The 18,864-nt window shown below is 41.7% G+C and overlaps 1 protein-coding gene across 6 annotated transcripts in view; it reads left to right on the top strand.

The window, feature by feature from the left end:
• The window catches only part of LOC135218361 (uncharacterized), a 237,567-nt gene that overhangs the window by 70,249 nt on the left and 148,454 nt on the right, over window positions 1-18,864 (top strand). The window lies entirely within an intron of this gene.

The following is an 18,864-nucleotide window of genomic DNA, read 5'->3' as shown; positions in this document are numbered from 1 at the left end:
CATATTGTTCAGGATATGAGGGTTGGAAATTTGGAATCAGGCATAGCTAGTCTTGGGGCTGCATTAAAGGAATTTATGAAAATTTTGACAGCCACTCTTATCTGTGTTTTCCTCCCAATGTAATCATGTTTCAGGCTATCCTTTTGTGTCAGGTAAAACCAACGCCCTGCCTCCTAGTTGGCCATACCTTGGACACACTCTGTAGCTTCCCGTTCTGGAGGTACAGAAAAGTAGGGTTTGTTAGGGAGAGGAAGTGGTTTGTTCCCTTGTCACCTTCCGCTGATCAAACTGACACCGAGTCATGTGAAGCCTGGTGTTAGGTTCCTGAAAGATGTGCTCAATTGAATTAAGCATGGTGCAGGTGAACTGGATGCAAGTATGTATTGTATCTGGAAAGCAATGTGCTTGCTGCAGGTCTTGGTCTTTTTCGGCTGGTTATGCCAACATGTCATTGTGTCAGTTGTCTGACATTCAAGAGGTTTCTTCAGGTATTGAGGAGTGTAGATGTGATCACAGTTGTTCCTCACAGTCTCCTCCTCCTTCCTCTTCTCATAAATGTAGGTGTGGTTTGTTGCAGGGTAAATTGGCTGATTTCCTTAGGGACACACAGTATTAAGCATATTGCTCTAAAGCATGGGTGCCTATGGTGCTGTGTCATCACAATGCATCATGATACCATTCCTGTTCGCCTTGCACCGCAAGTCTCAGTCCCCATCTATTATCCTGAGGCCTTTTAGTAGGCATTCAGGGTGGTTTCAGGGGTCTCGGTCACCTTCAAGATCTGAATTTTGGCAGGTTTTGCTTCAGTCTCCTTATAAGGCCCCAGTACCTCAGGCCTTTTTGAGTTGTTCATGGTCCTTGTCTTTAACCCAGTTTTTGGCTCCTTTGCCAGAGACCATAGATGATTGTTCATCCCAAGGAGATTCAATCCCAATAACATAAAATTTTGGTTTTTAATGGGGTGTTTTGTTGCCAGCTAACTAGGTATTTTAGTGTTGCTGTTACTGCTAAATATTCCATTCAGAAGTGGACCTTCAAGAAAACCCCTTAGTTTATAGTGATAATAATGGTGTGGCACCAGATGTTCAGGCACATGATGCAGTTAATTTTTCTTTGAAGCAAGTTTTGCTTCGAAATTTATTTATTTATTTTTTTTTGGTTATTTGAAAGGTATTGTATTGTGTTAGGGCCTCTGCTTCTTCAGGCCCTGTTCCTCTTGTGTCATCCGCAGGGGATCCCCAGGTTCCCAAGTTAGACTCTGATAGGGAAGAAGAGCAGGTTTAATTCTTTGCTTTTCAAGAACTTTTTTTTCCCCATGCAGCTAAATTTCCTGATTTTTTAGAGGCTCGGATAATCCAGGACTCCAGGTCACTTGAGGCAACCAGGTTAGAGTCAAGGTCAGAACCTGTGCTGCCTTCTAAGGTAGCCAACTTGGTACTTAACAGCTTGGACTCTGCTGCAAAATTGCATCAGAAGGAAGTTTCTTCTAAACTCTTCTCGCCCCTTAACCAGTTGTTGGTGAGGAGAAGAACTTTATCATATGAGGCAAAGCAATTGCATGGATCTGTCGCCTCTCCTCTCGAGTATTAAAATGATTTTTCTTCAGTTCCAATAAGAATAAGGTAGTCTCTTATGACAAAGTGGTTTTTGACTATGGCAAAGTAGTTTTGGACTCCTGTGTAATAGCAATTTTACACCAAATTGGCATTCTGTGTTATGGAAGCTTACCATTTCCCAAAACGGCAATCGCAGCTACTGATGACATTGCCAGGGATATAGTTTTGGCTCTTCCTCTGGAGAAACAACAGAAGGTAAATGACCTTTTAAACTTTTGGGGTGTATATATAAGGCTACATCCAATGCCCTCAGAGAGTGTTCACTCTTACCATTTCCATAGCTAAGGAGTGGGAATAACCTACCTCTAACATAGCTCCCTAACCTTCTCAGTTGCTGCAGCTCAGAAGGCTGATATAATTGCACAGCATCCTTTATTGGATTTTTCAGCTTTGGCACTATTGTGCAAGAGGCAGAGAAATCAGAAACCAGGTCTGCTACATCATTCTCAGATGTTAGGTGTCAGCAATTTAAGCAGCAACCTCCTCTTCTTGGCTCAGGAAACAGGACTTCTATTCACTTGAACCAGCCCTTTTGGGCATCCAAGAAGTACATTAAATGTTCTGGAAAAAATCCACCTATTGCGAATAAGTGAGGATTCAACCTCTCGAACTTTTGTAGGAGAGAGGCTAACCCTCTTGTGTTTAGTTTGGGAAGATCTGGAGGGAGGTCTCTGGGTAGTGAAGGTGCTGAGGAAAGGCTGCGAACTTCCTTTTATCCCCCAGCCTCTATTAGCTGCTTCCATAGACTTCCTTTCTTATCTAGACAGTGAGGAGAAGCTTCATATACTGGAGCAAGAGGTGGAGTCTTATGTTGACACAAGGTTAGACATAGTAGTCTTAAGGCCTGTCCACACTAGAAAGTTTGGAAACTTATCCCTCCTCGAGTGCATTAAAATAGCCAAGTAGAATACAGAGGCTACTGCACTGACAAGCATCCTGACAACAGCTGAGGTCTGGACAGGAAACATTATTTGCATGCAGTTTGGAAACTGTTTGCAAACAGTTTGTAAACTGTACTTTGTTTGCAAACAATGTTTCCTAGTGTGAACAGGGGGTTTTACAATCATTTGTTTCCAGTACCAAGGGTCATAGGAGATTGAAAACTGGTCTTGGATGTCTCCAGGTTGAACCTATTCATTCATCTGACTCAGTTTATAATGAAGTCAACCATTTATTCACAGTGTTCTATTGATTTTGTCTAGCTTTCTTTCGTACTCTTCCACACTGCTGCTGTTTACAACTTCTGGTGGCAGTTTATTCCATGTGTCACATACCTTGTATGTAAAGAAGTTTCCACAATGGGATGTGTTTTATCTCTTCAGTTCTGGTTTGCATCCATTATTTCTTTTCTGGTTTACATTTAATGTGAAGAGGTTACTGTCTACTTTTGTTATGCCTTTCAGTATATTTTGAATGTCTCTATTAGTTGTCCTCACAATCGTCGTGTTTCTAAGTCATACATGTTCAGGCTTTCTAGTCTTCTTTGGTAACCTATTTGCCTGATGGATGGAATTCACTTTGTGGCTCTTGCTTGTGCCCCTTCTAGTCCATTTATGTCCTTTCTTAGTGTTGGTGACCAGAACTGTACTACATATTCAAAATGTGGTCTAACTATTGTTGTGTAGAGCTGCTGCACAGTTTCCTTGTTTCTCTATTTGAGCTGGCTCTTTATATATCCCACTAGTTTCTGTGCCTTTTTTTTCAGCTTTTATGCATTGTTTTGTGGACTGTAAGTCCTTGGTGATCATGACTTCAGGGTCCTGTTCTTGTTCTGTACTATTTGTCACTTTCCTCAGATCATTTCTTAAACTTTCCACTGTATCTGGGTCTGCTGCATTTACTCATAGTTTGGTGTCATCTGCAAATTTGTCTATCCTGCTAGTTAAGCCTACATCAATGTCATTAACGTAAATAAAAAATGAGCGGGACAAGGATAGAACCCTGAGGAACTGCTTGTCACATCTGCTCATTCTGATTCTTCACCATTTATTACGACTTTTCTATTATAGTTAGCTAGTCTTCCTTGTACAGTTCCTAAAGCTCTAACTTTTGTCATTAGTTTCTTGCGTGGAACTTTCTCAAAGGCCTTTTGGAAATCTAAGAGAATATCTATTGCTTTGCAACTGTTATGAATACCAAGCGTGTTTTGTTTGAAACTGTTTGCTGTTTAACAAGTTGTTTCCATCAATGTGATCCACAATTTGTTCTGCAATTATGGACTCAAAAATCTTACAAGGGGCTTATGTAAGACAGATAGGTCAATAATTTTCTGGCTCTTCTTTTGGACCTTTTTTGTAAGCTGGGGCCACATTGCTTAGTTCCCATCCTTTTGGTGCCTTTCATTGTTCTGCAATTTTCCTGTAGAGTTTATGTAGGTGAGGAACTATCTCCTCTTTTAACTTTTTAATTTCTCTTGGATGAATCCCATCTGGGCCAGGAGATTTGAACTTGTTTAGTTTTTCTATATTGTGTTTAATGTCTTCATCTGTAAATATTATTTTGTCTTAACGGTTCTGCCCCTTCATATCTAATAGCTGGTTCAGGGATTGAGGTAGTGTCTTCAGTTGTGAAAACACTAGTAAAAAACTTATTGAATAACTTTACTTTTTCCAAGTCTGAGTTCACCAGGTTTCCTCTATTGTCTCTGAGGGGACCTATGCTATTTTTTATTGGTTTCCTACTATAATTAACATGCACAAAGAATTCTTTTGGACTTTCCTTACAAACTAATACAACTCTCTTACCCTCATTTATCTTTGAATTTCCTACTACGTATTTTGTCCACAATTCTACAGCTCTTTATGCCTGCTTGCTTCTTCTGGTGTTGGGTGTGGGTTCATTGATTTGTGCAATCTGTCTCTTGTCTTATTTTATTTTTAGTTTTTACACATGTAGCTTACCAAGTAATTACCTGTAGCTGAAAGCTTCCTTCCACGGCAGTCAAAATATTCAAAATTTTGTGGCGGCGCCACCATCGATAGTGTAGGTGGATAGGACCTACCCACTTTCAGGACCGATGGTTACAAAACTGCAGAGGGAACCAATTCATTTTCTGCCGGCTCCCAGCAAGTATTGTGACATACTGCTTATTTTGTAGTTTGCATACATAATTAAATAGTCAATTATGTCAGATACTAGCACTTTGAGCATTAGGTATTGCTCAGAAAGTTTTAGAACTAAGTTAACCAAGTTCTCTTACGATTCACACACCAAATATATTTAATGTAGGGGGCACGATTGTTCTAAGGAATTGACTTGTTCTTAGTGTATGGATTGGGATGATTCTAAATGGAAAGCATTAAAATCTCATTTGGATTAACTAGTTAGAGATAGGAAGAGAAAGGCGGCTCTCAAAGCCAAAAGTAGAGCTTCTGTAGAGAACTCTCCCTTATAGTTAAGAATTTACCCACTCCTGCTCAACCTCCTATTACTTCCCCAATCATTAGCCCTCCTACTTCATTACCAGTTACTCCTATTTCAGGCTTCCTTGATTCCAAACCTGACACCATTGCCAGTCTTGATGTGAAATTTGAACAGCAATTTTATTTTCTCGCTAAGATGATTATGGAGATTTAGGTGCCTATTTCAGGTCTTTTTGTAGAGAGCATACCTCTCAAAAGTGAAGTGAAAGTGTTGTGTGGTTTCTGAGGAGGTGGCTGTTCAACCCACTGGTCTTCCTAGATGAAGGTCACTGTCCCACTCCCCTGTATCTGGGAAAAGACATACCGGAAGTCCAAGGGAGGCTAAAGGGGCTTGCCCCCGGACAGTTACCCCTTCTGTCGCTGTCACATATGTTGATGGCTCCCAGGCAGCGACAGAGGATAGCTGGAAAGGTTCTCTTTCAGTGCTCACCATCTGTCTTTGGACTCTTTGGATTCTTCTCCAGACGAGATGTCACTGTTGCAGATCGCCTGCCTCTAGGCCTCTGAAGAGGCATTCTACGCCTGCTGACGGTTCTCCTCCCCCTGTTGAGAGGTACAGGGCGGTCAGAATCGATCCACAGCCGTTTTGCAGTTTTCAGGATGCGAATGCTCGTCAGCCTTATGTTTAGGACAGCCCAGAGTCTTTCTCTGGTCAGGAGTATACTTTTTGCCCAGTACTATTAACTGTGAAAGGGCCACCTGTTTTGGAGCGCCCATCTTGTGAAAACATTGTGGTTGCGGGTACTGTGCATCGATGAACTTCTGCGGACCACTTGGCACACACTATTAGCTTTTCGGCACCTATACCTGCACATGGCGCTTGGCTCTCATTTCAGGCAGCTTTAGCGCCAGTTTCTACTCCTTCTTCTCACAGTATCTTCTGTGGGTGAGTCATTGGTGCCTCTTAGACATCAGTTCGATGAGTTAACCCTTAAATGCCGAGCTGGTATTTCCAAAAGTGTCTCCCGTATGCCAATGGCGTTCGGGAGTGAGCGCCGAAGCGGAAAAAAAGTTTGTTTTTCAAAAAATCACAGCGCGCTTAGTTTTCAAGTTTAAGAGTTCATTTTTGGCTCCTTTTTTGTCATTGCCTGAAGTTTAGTATGCAACCATCAGAAATGAAAAAAATATCATATATAAATATTGAAATATATGATAGTACAAAAGAATATTTCATTTATAATTGTATACAAATCGCACTGTGAGAAAAACGGTTAAAGCTAATGAGTTAATTTTTTTCGTTGTATTGTACACTAAATTGCGATGATTTTGGTATATAACAAATTGTAAAATGATCAAAGCAAGACAGAGAAAATATTATCACAATATGATGCATGAATTCGTAACAGGCGGATTTAAAAAAAAGTTGTTTTCAAAAATTCACCATAAATCGAAATATTGTGCTAAAACTTCCAATTTGTTGCAAAATAAAGTTAAATGATTGAATGTTACCAGAATATAAGATTTTTAGCTTACAATTGCGTTTTTCGACCATTTCGGTCGAGTCAAAGTTGACTGAAGGTTGAAATTTTGGCACATCGATTTATATGAAAATATTTCAAAACTGATAAAAGCTACAACCGGTACCAGTGTGCCCCTTAATGGCTGCTCATGCTGGGCAGGCTCCTTTCTTTGACATTCCTCCCCCTCCTTCCACCCGGCGGAGGAGGTGGAGCCGTTCGGCCTCTCCGGTTGGATCGGGGGGTAAACCTGGACCAGTGGGTGTCCCATGATGGCCCCGCTGCTTCAGTCTGAGGCTCCTTGCCTAGAGGAGCTCCTGTACCCAATGACGTCCCCGCGATAACTCTTCCGAAAAAAATCATACATGCGATTGTGGTAATGTTTGCACCATTTTAAAATTAGCCGTTACATAAAGTTTTATATATGGAAATGTGTGCAATTTCATGCACAATACAACTAAAAACAACCCATGGTTGTAGCTTTTATCAATTTTGAAATATTTTCATATAAAAAATGATAAGTGACAAATTTTCAACCTTCGGTCAAATTTGACTCTACCGATATGGTCGAAAAACGCAATTGTAAGCTAAAACTCTTATATTCTAGTAATATTCAATCATTTACCTTCATTTTGCAAAAAATTGGAAGTCTCTAGCACAATATTTCGATTTTTGGTGAATTTATGAAAAAATAAAATTTTCTTTACGTCCGCGCGGTAACTCTTCCAAAAAAATCATACGTGCGATTGTGGTAATGTTTGCACCATTTTAAATTAGCAGTTATGTAAAGTTTTATGTATGAAAATGTGTGCAATTTCATGTAGAATACAAAAATAAATAATTGAAGGTTGTAGCTTTTCTCATTTTTGAAATATTTGCATATAAATCACGATAAATAGAAAAAAAACCATGTTCAGTCAAATTTGACTCTACCGAAATGGTCAAAAAACGCAATTGTAAGCTAAAACTCTTACAGTCTAGTAATATTCAGTCATTTATCTTCATTTTGAAACAAATTCGAAGTCTCTAGCACAATATTGAGATTTATGGTGAATTTAAAAAAAAAAATTTCCTTCCCTCCGCGCGGGGATTCTCCGCCACAAATCTCCGAAATGCGTACGTTCCATTCTCGGAATATTTGCTCCGTTTCATATTAGGCATTTCATAGAGTTTTATATATGAAAATGTGCGCAATTACATGTAGAATAAAACAAAAAATATTTGAAGGTTTTAGCTTTCCTTATTTCCGAAATAATTGCATATAAAAAAAATATATATAAACAAATTCGACATTCGGTCAACTTTAACTCGTCAGTTATGGTCGAAAACTGCAATTGTAAGCTAATACTCTTACAGTATAGTAATATTCAATCATTTGTCTTCATTTTGAAAGAAATTGGAAGAGTCTAGGACAATATTTAGATTTATGGTGAATTTTTGAAAAAAAATATTTGTTTACGTCCGCTCGTTACAAATTCATGCATTATTTTGTGATAATATTTTCTCTGTGTTGCTTTTATCTTTTTACAATGTGTTATATACCAAAATGATTGCAATTTAGTGTACATTACAACAAAAATTGTAACTTGTTACCTTCAACCGTTTTGCGCACAGCGCGATTTGAATACAATTATATATGAAATTTCGTTTTTGCGCTATCATATATCGCATTATTTATATATGATAATGATATTTTTTTTCATTTCTGATGGTTGCATACTAAACTTCAGTCAACGACAAAAAAAGGAGCCAAAAATGAACTCTTAATCTTGTTCCGTGCTCACTCCGAAACACCTCCGGCACACGGGAGACAATTTTTTTTTACCGCTTTAAGGGTTAAGTGATACTGCGCAGCGCGGTTTAAACGAGTCACCAGAAAGCCACTTCAGTACTACATCTAGATACAACAAAAACAACCCATGGTTGTAGCTTTTATCAGTTTTGAAATATTTTCATATAAATAACGATAAGTGCCAAAATTTCAACCTTCGGTCAACTTTGACTCAACCGAAATGGTCTAAAAACACAATTGTAAGCTAAAACTCTTACATTCTAGTAATATTCAATCATTTACATTCATTTTGCAACAAATTGCAAGTCTCTAGCACAATATTTCGATTTATGGTGAATTTTTGAAAACAAACTTTTTCCTTACATCCGCGCAGTAACTCTGCCGAAAAAATAAGAAATTCTTTCGTCAGATTGTCGTAATGTTTGCACCGTTTTATATTAGCCCGTTACATAAGGTTTTATATATGAAAATGTGTGCAATTTCATGTAGAATACAACAAAAAACAACCCATGGTTGTAGCTTTTATCAGTTTTGAAATATTTTCATATAAATCGATGTGCCAAAATTTCAACCTTCAGTCAACTTTGACTCGACCGAAATGGTCGAAAAACGCAATTGTAAGCTAAAAATCTTATATTCTGGTAATATTCAATCATTTAACTTTATTTTGCAACAAATTGGAAGTTTTAGCACAATATTTCGATTTATGGTGAATTTTTGAAAACAACTTTTTTTTAAAATCCGACTGTTACGAATTCATGCATCATATTGTGATAATATTTTCTCTGTCTTGCTTTGATCGTTTTACAATTTGTAATATACCAAAATCATCGCAATTTAGTGTGCAATACAACAAAAAAAAATTAACTCATTAGCTTTAACCGTTTTTCTCACAGCGCGATTTGTATACAATTATATATGAAATATTCTTTCGTACTATCATATATTTCAATATTTATATATGATATTTTTTTCATTTCTGATGGTTGCATACTAAACTTCAGGCAATGACAAAAAAGGAGCCAAAAATGAACTCTTAAACTTGAAAACTAAGCGCGCTGTGATTTTTTGAAAAAAACACTTTTTTTCCGCTTCGGCGCTCACTCCCGAACGCCATTGGCATACGGGAGACACTTTTGGAAATACCAGCTCGGCATTTAAGGGTTAACTCATCGAACTGATGTCTAAGAGGCACCAATGACTCACCCACAGAAGATACTGTGAGAAGAAGGAGTAGAAACTGGCGCTAAAGCTGCCTGAAATGAGAGCCAAGCGCCCATGTGCAGGTATAGGTGCCGAAAAGCTAATAGAGTGTGCCAAGTGGTCCGTAGAAGTTCATCGATGCACAGTACCCGCAACCACAATGTTTTCACAAGATGGGCGCTCCAAAACAGGTGGCCCTTTCACAGTTAATAGTACTGGGCAAAAAGTATACTCCTGACCAGAGAAAGACTCTGGGCTGTCCTAAACATAAGGCTGACGAGCATTCGCATCCTGAAAACTGCAAAACGGCTGTGGATCGATTCTGACCGCCCTGTACCTCTCAATAGGGGGAGGAGAACCGTCAGCAGGCGTAGAATGCCTCTTCAGAGGCCTAGAGGCAGGCGATCTGCAACAGTGACATCTCGTCTGGAGAAGAATCCAAAGAGTCCAAAGACAGATGGTGAGCATTCCGCCAGTATGGCCTGAGTCTCTTCGCGGATCCTGGCGATGATCGGGGCTGCCAGATCCGCCGATACGGCTGCCGACATCTTAGCATTGGGGTAGATGAGAGAGCACAACTCCTCGGAGAGCATGTAGGGCTTCTTGCCCTTGGCGTTGCGCCCAAAACCTCCTACCCAGATCTTGAGGGTGGCGAGAGCCGAGTTCTTGACGGCCTGCAGGTTCTGGAAGAGATATTTACTTTTAAATTCTAACCTTAGGTTAACTTATGACTATCTCAAAAGTGTCTGCAGAATTATCCAATATCTCATTCCATGAGCTGGTTCCTATCGTGTTGGTAGTGAACTCTAGCACCAAGTTGTAGCAGATCTCACACCCATCTGGGTGCCAAACCACCAGGTCGTCAACTTGGACCGCGCAGCCTGCATGAGTGCGGCACACCTCGTGTCCGCACGGTTGCTGCAAGATTGCAGTACAAGCTGTCTCTTGACAGCTCACTATCTGTAGATTAAAAATTGATACATGAGTATCACTGTATACACCCGCCGGAGATGTATCCGGCGGAGCATGCACTAAACTAATCATCGATACCGGAATATCGCTATATGTAGACCCACTGGAGATGACTCTGGCGGAACATGCTTACTACTTCAGAACGCTGTAACGATTCCGGTGGCATGCAAAATATAAAAACAATCATTTTATCCTCTTCCGTTAGCTTTCTGGCCCCGTTTTGGGTTCTCCTCTATAATTGTAGGCTTGGTGCCAACAGAACAGGGAAAAAAGGGTTAACCTTGGCCTGAATCCGCCGGCACCGGAGAGGTTTTCTTAGTTTTCACTAGAAACGCCTTTCTTAGCTCATGTCTGTTGTCACCGGAATGGGACACAGAGGTATAACGGTAAAAATGGGGAGGGGGGGGGGAGAAACTAGGGAGAGGAAAATCGTGCTTTTTTGGTCTTAGGGTACCCACCGGGGTAGAAATACCCGCGTAGTAAGCCAGCCAAATGCATAAAAGCTTAAAACTAAATAAGTAAAATAGATAAATAAATAAATTATTTTATTGTGCCGGAGCACTGTATCTACAGTCACTCCCAGGTCCCGTCCCACTTTCATGCTATCTTCCACTATCCCCGGGTCCGGTGAGGGATCGAATCAGGGAAAATAGGTAAAACCTAGGCCTGATACTCTCCATAAGAAATCTTGTTTGTTATATGCATACAGAACGAGTTCTAGTCGGATACCGGACCCGCCGGGGCGGGAGGATATACGGTGGAGGAAGACTTGGGGATAGGAAAGGCGATACTGAGGAAGTACGCGGTGTATACCGTCCTGACGAGCCGGGTGGTCAACCAGGGCTCATCTGGGTGGGCACCCCCGTACACCCCACTTACTACCTAAGATGAGGAGTACCACTCCCCCGACTGAACCCCCCACCTTCCCCCGCAAGAGGGGAAGGGGCTCGGTTGGCTACCTGAGGTAACGCTAGCGAGCTGAGCACCCAACGAGTGGGATGGGGGAGGGAGGCCGTCTCGAGGAGTGGCTCACTCGTGATCAGTTGTTCACTACAACCGGCTAGGTGGGCCACCTCCCGGTAAGAAGTGGATCCAACTGATCACTGGGACAGCCGGTTTATAGGCCTACTGTCCACTAATAAAATACAATAATACGATATTCTATATGATAAAAACACAATATAACAGCTCTGGCGTGAGAGGGGTTAAAGGGATGAGGTGGAGGGGGGGGAATAGGTGCGTATACTGAACTAATGAGCGGCTAGCCTAACCTTCGCAAAATCGGAACGATCTGGTCAGGTCGGCCAGGGAGGCTCTGAGCAGCTAGCCTAACCTTCCAAAAATGTAAATTTTAATCACAATCTGGACCGGTAGGCCAGGGTGGCTCAAGGACAGTAACGCAGGCCTAACTAGGCCTAAAACCCCAAATTGAGATCCCGGCCTGGTCCCGTAAAGGAGGAGTCCTCCTCGTAGGCGACCAAGGGAAAGGAGAAGCTACGAACCTCATCCGACTTATAAGGTCTGATTAGGTAGGGTATAACAACTCTCACGCCAAGAAATCATAAAACGTCAGAATCTATAAAAAACTCGTAAGTTTTGGAGTAACTGCTAATATAACATCCATGCGACTACAATTAGTATGGATGACCAATTGAAAGTCGTCATAAATAAAAGTCACGGGTAGCGATGCATGAAATGACTGACTCGGGAGCGGCGCATGCAGGCTCCCGACATATAAACAAAGCCAAACATATATTTATGATCAACATCGTTACCATAATGATCTTATATAGACTATTGCAGTACTTAACTTAGATCCAGAAGATTCCTGACGCTCAGACATCTCAAATAAATCCAAAATAAGGCTTCCACTTAAAACACGTGTGAAACACAGTAGTGCTATAAAAGGAATGACAATCGAGGCGCTAGTTGTAGCAGTAGCGGGCAGTAAGATGGCTTTGGTGCGGCTCCTCTTTGGAACGGGGGAAATTGACAAAGGAAGAGAATGCGTAAATGGCAGGGGACCTCTGGTAGTGGTTTCACTCGCCCCAGTTTTATACCGACACCCTATATAGGGGTGAGTGAACCAGATTTATTCTGGTATAATCCAATGTAGCTTTTTCTCTTGTATATTTAGCAATATTTATACCTTAGAAATGAGTGCTATAGGAATGTTTCACGGAGCGACACAGGTTAGGCCCAGAAATGTTCATTTAACAATACATGTAATGAATATGTTGATTGGGACGAAAGAAAGTGGAAGAGTTTGGAATCTCATTTAAAGAAATTAGAGAGAAACAGGAAGAGAAAGGCTTTGATTATGGCCAATTCATAATCAGCTAGCCAGGATTCTTTTGATTTGAATCCACATCTGAGTATTCCTGTTATTGATCCCAACTCCATCACTTGTCTAGAGGAAAAGATTGATATGCATCTTGCTCTGTTAGTATAGACTGTGAAGCAGCTTGCTGCATCTGTGAAGGTCCTTATGGACACGGCAAAAAGTGATAGTGTTGTGTCAGTGGAGGAGGTGGCTGTTCTTCCCACTGATGCTCCTAGGCTTTATTCAGTAAACAATTCCACTACAGTAGTACACTGCAAATAAAAAAACACATTGTTGAACACAGACATAAACATAAATAAACACTTGAGTTAACTAAGAAGGTACATAAATCACACTCCTTATGAAAGACAGTTTAACCAAGAATATACACAAAGCATATAAAATACAAAGGGGCATCATAAGTAACATATACAAAGAATCAAGCATTGTACCATAATCTGGTGAGTCTACAGCTGTAATACGAGACACGTCAGCAAGGAACCACAAAAGTAAACAAAAGCTATAGACCACTAATATGAAACAGGTTTATTTTTACCACAACACTCCCCAGTGCAGGGGAGGAGTCAAACTGGTAACCCAAGGGACGTCGGGAGGGTCTGCCCATAAGCAGTCGCTCCCTCAGTTCAACCTGTTGTTGCTTCCCAGGTTGAAACGGAGAGCCGTTAGAAAGGTCTCTCCTTGGATGTGCATAATTTGTCGAGTTCGGATGACTCCTCTCCATGACGCCAGTGGCGTTCGGGGAGCAAGTCTCAGCCATTGAAGAGAGGCGCTTCGGATGCAGCCCCAGTGGTTCCTACTAAGAAACTTAGAGAACCACGCCCTTCTTGCAGTCATTGGGACAGCCCGGAGAGTTTTTTTTCGATTGCCTCTTGTAAGTTGACGCTCCTCCAGCACCCAAGGCTCTTCGTCGCTCTTCGGCTCCTCTTCAAATTCCTGTATCTGTTGTGCAAGAGTGCCCATTGGATGTAGTCAAGTGCCCATTGGCACCTGAGCTCCCTTCTGTCACGCACCAATTAGTGCCTGCTTGCGTCGCGCAGGAGCTCCTTTCGACCCCCTCGGCTCCTGCTGCTGCTGCTGCTTCTGCTGTTGAGATAGTAGATCCCATTCAGGCAAAGCTCGACAGTATTCTGCTTTTACTAAATAAGCCTCTTTCTTCAGTTCAAGCTCTGACGACTCAGTTAGCGCCCATGACGGTCCAGCAAGTGCCCACAACAGTTCAACTGGCGCCAGTAGTGGGCGAAGCTCCCTCTACATTGTCTCCTCGGACACCTAGAGACGCTGCAGCACCACAAACTCCTGTAGAGGCTGTTTTGACACGGACACAAGTTGATGCAGCCACACCTCTGGCTCCTGCTGATGTGGGTCTTTCCCCTATTTGGTCTGAAGACGAAGCTACAGTGGATCAAAAGGCTTGCTCTTCAGCGTATGTGGCTTTATTGAAGTTCTTGCTCGCCACATATCTGTCCTTTTCCAAGCTGACTCTTCTCCATCGTCTCCTGAATTGACTTTGGTTATGGATAGTGTGCCTCCCTCGAAATGCTCGAAGATGCCGAAGATGGTTTTGTCCTCTTCAGCTAAGGAGGCTTTTGAAGAGATAGACGCTTGGCTTGCTGATAAGAGGGAACAAAGCAAGACCTCTTTTTGTTTTCTGCCTTCCCGAGTCTCCAGGTGGACATACTTGGTGTATGCTACGAAAGAGGCTCCTTCCTTGGGTGTTTGCACCTCTGCACAGAGAGATTTTTTTGGTCTTGTAGATGCAGCCAGATGCTCGGCTTTTTCTTCGGTGAAGATTTTGTTTTCTACCTCAAAGTTGGCTTATCTTCTGAAAGGCATTTTCAAGGTTTTTGAAGTTTTCAACTTTCTTGATTTGTATGTTGGCTCTCTGGCCCGCAAAATTAGGTCTTGCCCTTCGCTTTCGGAGAACCTCTTGGCGGATTGGGTGGGAGTCCTCTTGTGTATTGATAAGGGGATTAGGGACAGTGCCCACGACCTGCTCTCTCTACACGATGGGAATGCTCAAGAAGAGGGAGCTCTGGTATTCCTTCACATCAAATGGCGTTACTTTCCTCGCAAAAATCAGCTCTATTATTCTCCCCCTTAGATAAGAGACACATTTCCTGAAGCCACAGTCTTAGGAGTTGCTTCGGATCTGGAGAAAAAATGTACTCAAGATCTCCTCGCCCAGTCTTCCAAAAGAACGAGAGATCCTCCAGCGACGGTTGCGAGACAATAGCTCCCCTCTGGCCAGTCCTTTTGGGGCAGACAGAGATCTCATGCAAGATCAAGAGGAAGTGCTAGGTTCTTGTCTAAATGCATCAAGAAAACGTCTTCGAGGGGCTCTTCTAGCAAGTGAGAACGCCATTCTCCGCACGAGTGTAGGAGCCAGACTTCTAATGTTTTGGAAAGTTTGGCAGAGAAAAGGGCCAGAACCTTGGATTGTCAAGGTTCTGAAGGAAGGCTACTTTATCCCCTTCCTCAGGAAGCCTCCCTTAGTTAGCACACTAGTCGTCTTAACAGCTAATTCAAGAGGATCAGAGAGGTTTTCGGCCCTAGAGGACGAAGTAACTTCTCTTGTAAGAAAGGGAGCAGTAGAACTTGTTCAAGATCATTACTCTCCGGGGTTCTACAATCTTCTCTTTGTAGTCCCCAATTCATCAGGGGGCTCGAGGCCCGTCCTGGATGTCAGCGCCCTGAATGTCTTTGTCATAAAGACGAAGTTCAAGATGGAAACATTCGCCCAGGAGATTGGTTGACGTCCATAGATCTTCTGGATGCATACTTCCATGTTCCCATACACCCCAAATCTAAGAAGTATCTCAGGCTTGTATTTGAAGGAAAGGTTTTTCAATTTCACCCTGATGATGGTGCCTCAAGTATTTACCAGGGTAATGGCTCCCATTGCAAAGTGGCTCCACCTTCAGGGGATACGAATATCCTTGTATTTAGATGACTGGCTCCTAAGAGCCCAGTCAAAGAGTCAGTGTGCGGAGGACCTCAAGAAGACTATCTTTAGTGCAGGAGTTAGGAATCCTCGTAAACTCCCAGAAATCTCAGTTAACTCCCACTCAGGAGATTCAATATTTGGGAATGATCATAGTGAGTCAGAGTTTTCAGGTTGTTCTGACCCAGAAAAGAGTAGATTCTTACAGAAGAAAGATACAAGAAGTTCTGGCCTTAAACAAGTGCTCAGCCAACAATTGGATGAGTCTACTGTGGTTCCTTTCATCAATGGAGCAATTTGTGTCACTCGGCAGGCTATATCTCAGACCCCTACAGTTTTCACTAAAAGCAAGCTGAAACAGGAAGGAGCTTCCAGACTTGCATGTTTTTCCAATAATACAGGAAATAAAAGAGGACCTTCTTTGTTGGAATTCACAGAAGAGACTGTTGGAAAGCAAGACTCTTTCAACTGAACCCTTACCTGAACTTCTTTTCAAGGTGCGTCGGACCTAGGATGGGGAATGCTTTTAGAGCAAAGCAAAATCTCGGGAGTATGGTCCCTAGAACAAAGGTCTCTGCATATCAGTGTGAAGGAGCTAAGGGCAGTACACCTGGACCTTCAGTCCTTCGCATCAGAAGTAGAAAACAAGATGATAGTGGTCTATGCAGACAACACGACTGCTCTCTCGTATGTCAAGAAGCAAGGAGGGATGCGGTCTTTCTCCCTTTACGAAGCGGCAAGAGACCTCCTCATTTGGACAGAACAAAACAATACACGTCTAGTCACCAGGTTTATCCATGGGAAGCTAAATGTTTTAGTGGATGAGCTAAGATGTTGGAAACAAATCATGCCAACAGAATGGACATTGGATCATCTAGTCTGCGTGGACCTTTGGAAACTGTGGGGAAAACCAATGATAGACTTGTTCGCCACGACTCAGAACCATCGTCTTCCTCTGAATTGTTCACCAGTTCCAGACCCATAGGCATGGGTGGTGGATGCTTTTCTTCTGGACTGGTCGGACAAGGAACTGTATACTTTCCCTCCGTTCAGCCTGATAAGGCAATTGCTGAACAAGTTCCTTGTACACATCAACATGTCTCTGATCTTGGTGGTCCCCTTCTGGCCATCAAAGGAATGGTTCCCCAATCTCATAGATCTATTGGTGGACTTCCTGAGGCTGCTTCCTCAAAAGAGGCAGCTACTCAGACAACCACATTTCCACAGATTCCAAAAAAATCTGTCTTCATTTGCCCTGACAGGATTCAGACTGTCCAGAAACTCCTTAGAAAGAAAGGGTTTTCTAAGGGAGCTTCAGAGGCTATCTCCATGTGTAGGAGAAGATCTTCTAGCAACTTGTATCAGAATAAGTGGAGAATCTTCAGAGAGTGGTGTAAGAATTCCAACATCTCTTCTTCTAAGACCACTGTGATGCAAATAGCCGATTTCTTGCTTCGTTTGTGGTTAGTAAGAAACTCAATGGCTATAGGGCCATGTTAGCATTGGTGTTCCACCACAGAGGCTTAAACTTGTCCTCCAACCCAGATATCTCTGATCTCATTAGATTGTTTGATACTTCTTATCGTAAAGATTCTCCCATAGCGCTTTGGAATCTGGATATTGTGTTAACGAGGTTGTCTGGGCCTCGTTTCAAACCTATGCATGAGCTTAGTGTGAGGGACTTAACTAGAAAAACTCTCTTCCTAGTATCCTTAGCGACTGCTAAAAGGATTAACGAGATTCATTCACTTGATAAGAAAATAGGTATTTCTAGCCAAGAACGAGTCTCCCTCTAACCCCTGACCTCGCTCTTTTTCGATCCCTAGTTTGACTGAAGTCCTGGATAATGATGATGAGGAAAGGACTCAGGGGCCAGTTAGGTCCTTAAAGTACTACCTTCACAGAGCTAAAGACATTGTGGAGATTTTAGCAGTCTTTGGTGTTCCATAAAAAACCCCTCCAGACCGCTCCACGAATCAAGAATCCAGATGGGCAGAGAACTAGAACCTACACCGCCTTAGAAGGTTGGGCTGAATTCAAACCCAAGGTGGCTGAATTTCAGAACGCCAGAAGAAGACAGAGAGGGCTGGCAGCCGTCTTACAGTAAAGAAGCAAGAACTATGCCGTTGGTCCAACTCAGAGTTTCACTTTATAAACTTTGTAGTTGTAACTTGTATTCTTTGCAACAGTAAAGAAAGAAACTCTACCATTCGTGTCATTCAAACTTCTCCTTAGAGACTAAGATAACCAAGATTACTAATCCAGAACTAACATTAAGAAGAAGCATAAAGTAAAACATAGAACCAGACTACAGAATGAATCATTAGGAAGAAAGAAGCAGGTAAGCGAACATACACTCGAACACTCTACTTAAAAGGGGCACAACATAATTATTGCGTAGGTAACATATACAAAAATCATATTTTTATAATGAAATTAGATTTTGTAGATACTTACCCAGTAATTATGTGATCAGAGCCCACCCACCTACCCCTTATGGACATTATGCATAAAACAGAATGACATGATTAGCTAAGTTGTTCCTAGTATTGCTGTAGGGGGACAGCACTGTAGACCTACACTGAGCCATCGAAGCACTAACCACAAAATTTTAACTTATGCTGCTGTCGAGTAGAAACTCTTAGCTATATAATTACTGGGTAAGTATATACAAAATCTAATTTTATTATAAAAATATAATTTTCATATTTGTTAGAGAAATAAAGGCTTAGATTGTTTTTTTAGGCTGATAAATCACTTTGCAACATTCAAAGAAAACTTGTTGTAATTCATATTCCTATTTTGAAAATATTGTTATGATGACTGTTGAGCTTATTAGGTCTACTGTTATAATGCTGCAGAGGTAGTTACGTTGACCACCCTGTGCTAGCTGTTAATTCGCAAACTTCTTGACATGTCTGTCATTAGAAATAAAAAAAAAGAAGTTTAAAACTACTTGGTAATGTTATGTTGAGTCTGGGATTTTGGACGGTACAAAAAGAATCATGTCGCATAAGATTTGAGCATCACTGTACTTGTTGCCATATTTTTTACTTCCTCTGATTTGCTGAACTGTGCTTCAATGCAAGTTTAATAGTTGACTCAATGATTATCACA

The sequence above is a fragment of the Macrobrachium nipponense genome, chromosome 9 (genome assembly GCF_015104395.2).
Source record: "Macrobrachium nipponense isolate FS-2020 chromosome 9, ASM1510439v2, whole genome shotgun sequence".
In the NCBI taxonomy this organism is placed as follows: domain Eukaryota; kingdom Metazoa; phylum Arthropoda; class Malacostraca; order Decapoda; family Palaemonidae; genus Macrobrachium; species Macrobrachium nipponense.
This window is presented reverse-complemented; position numbering and strand designations above follow the sequence as displayed.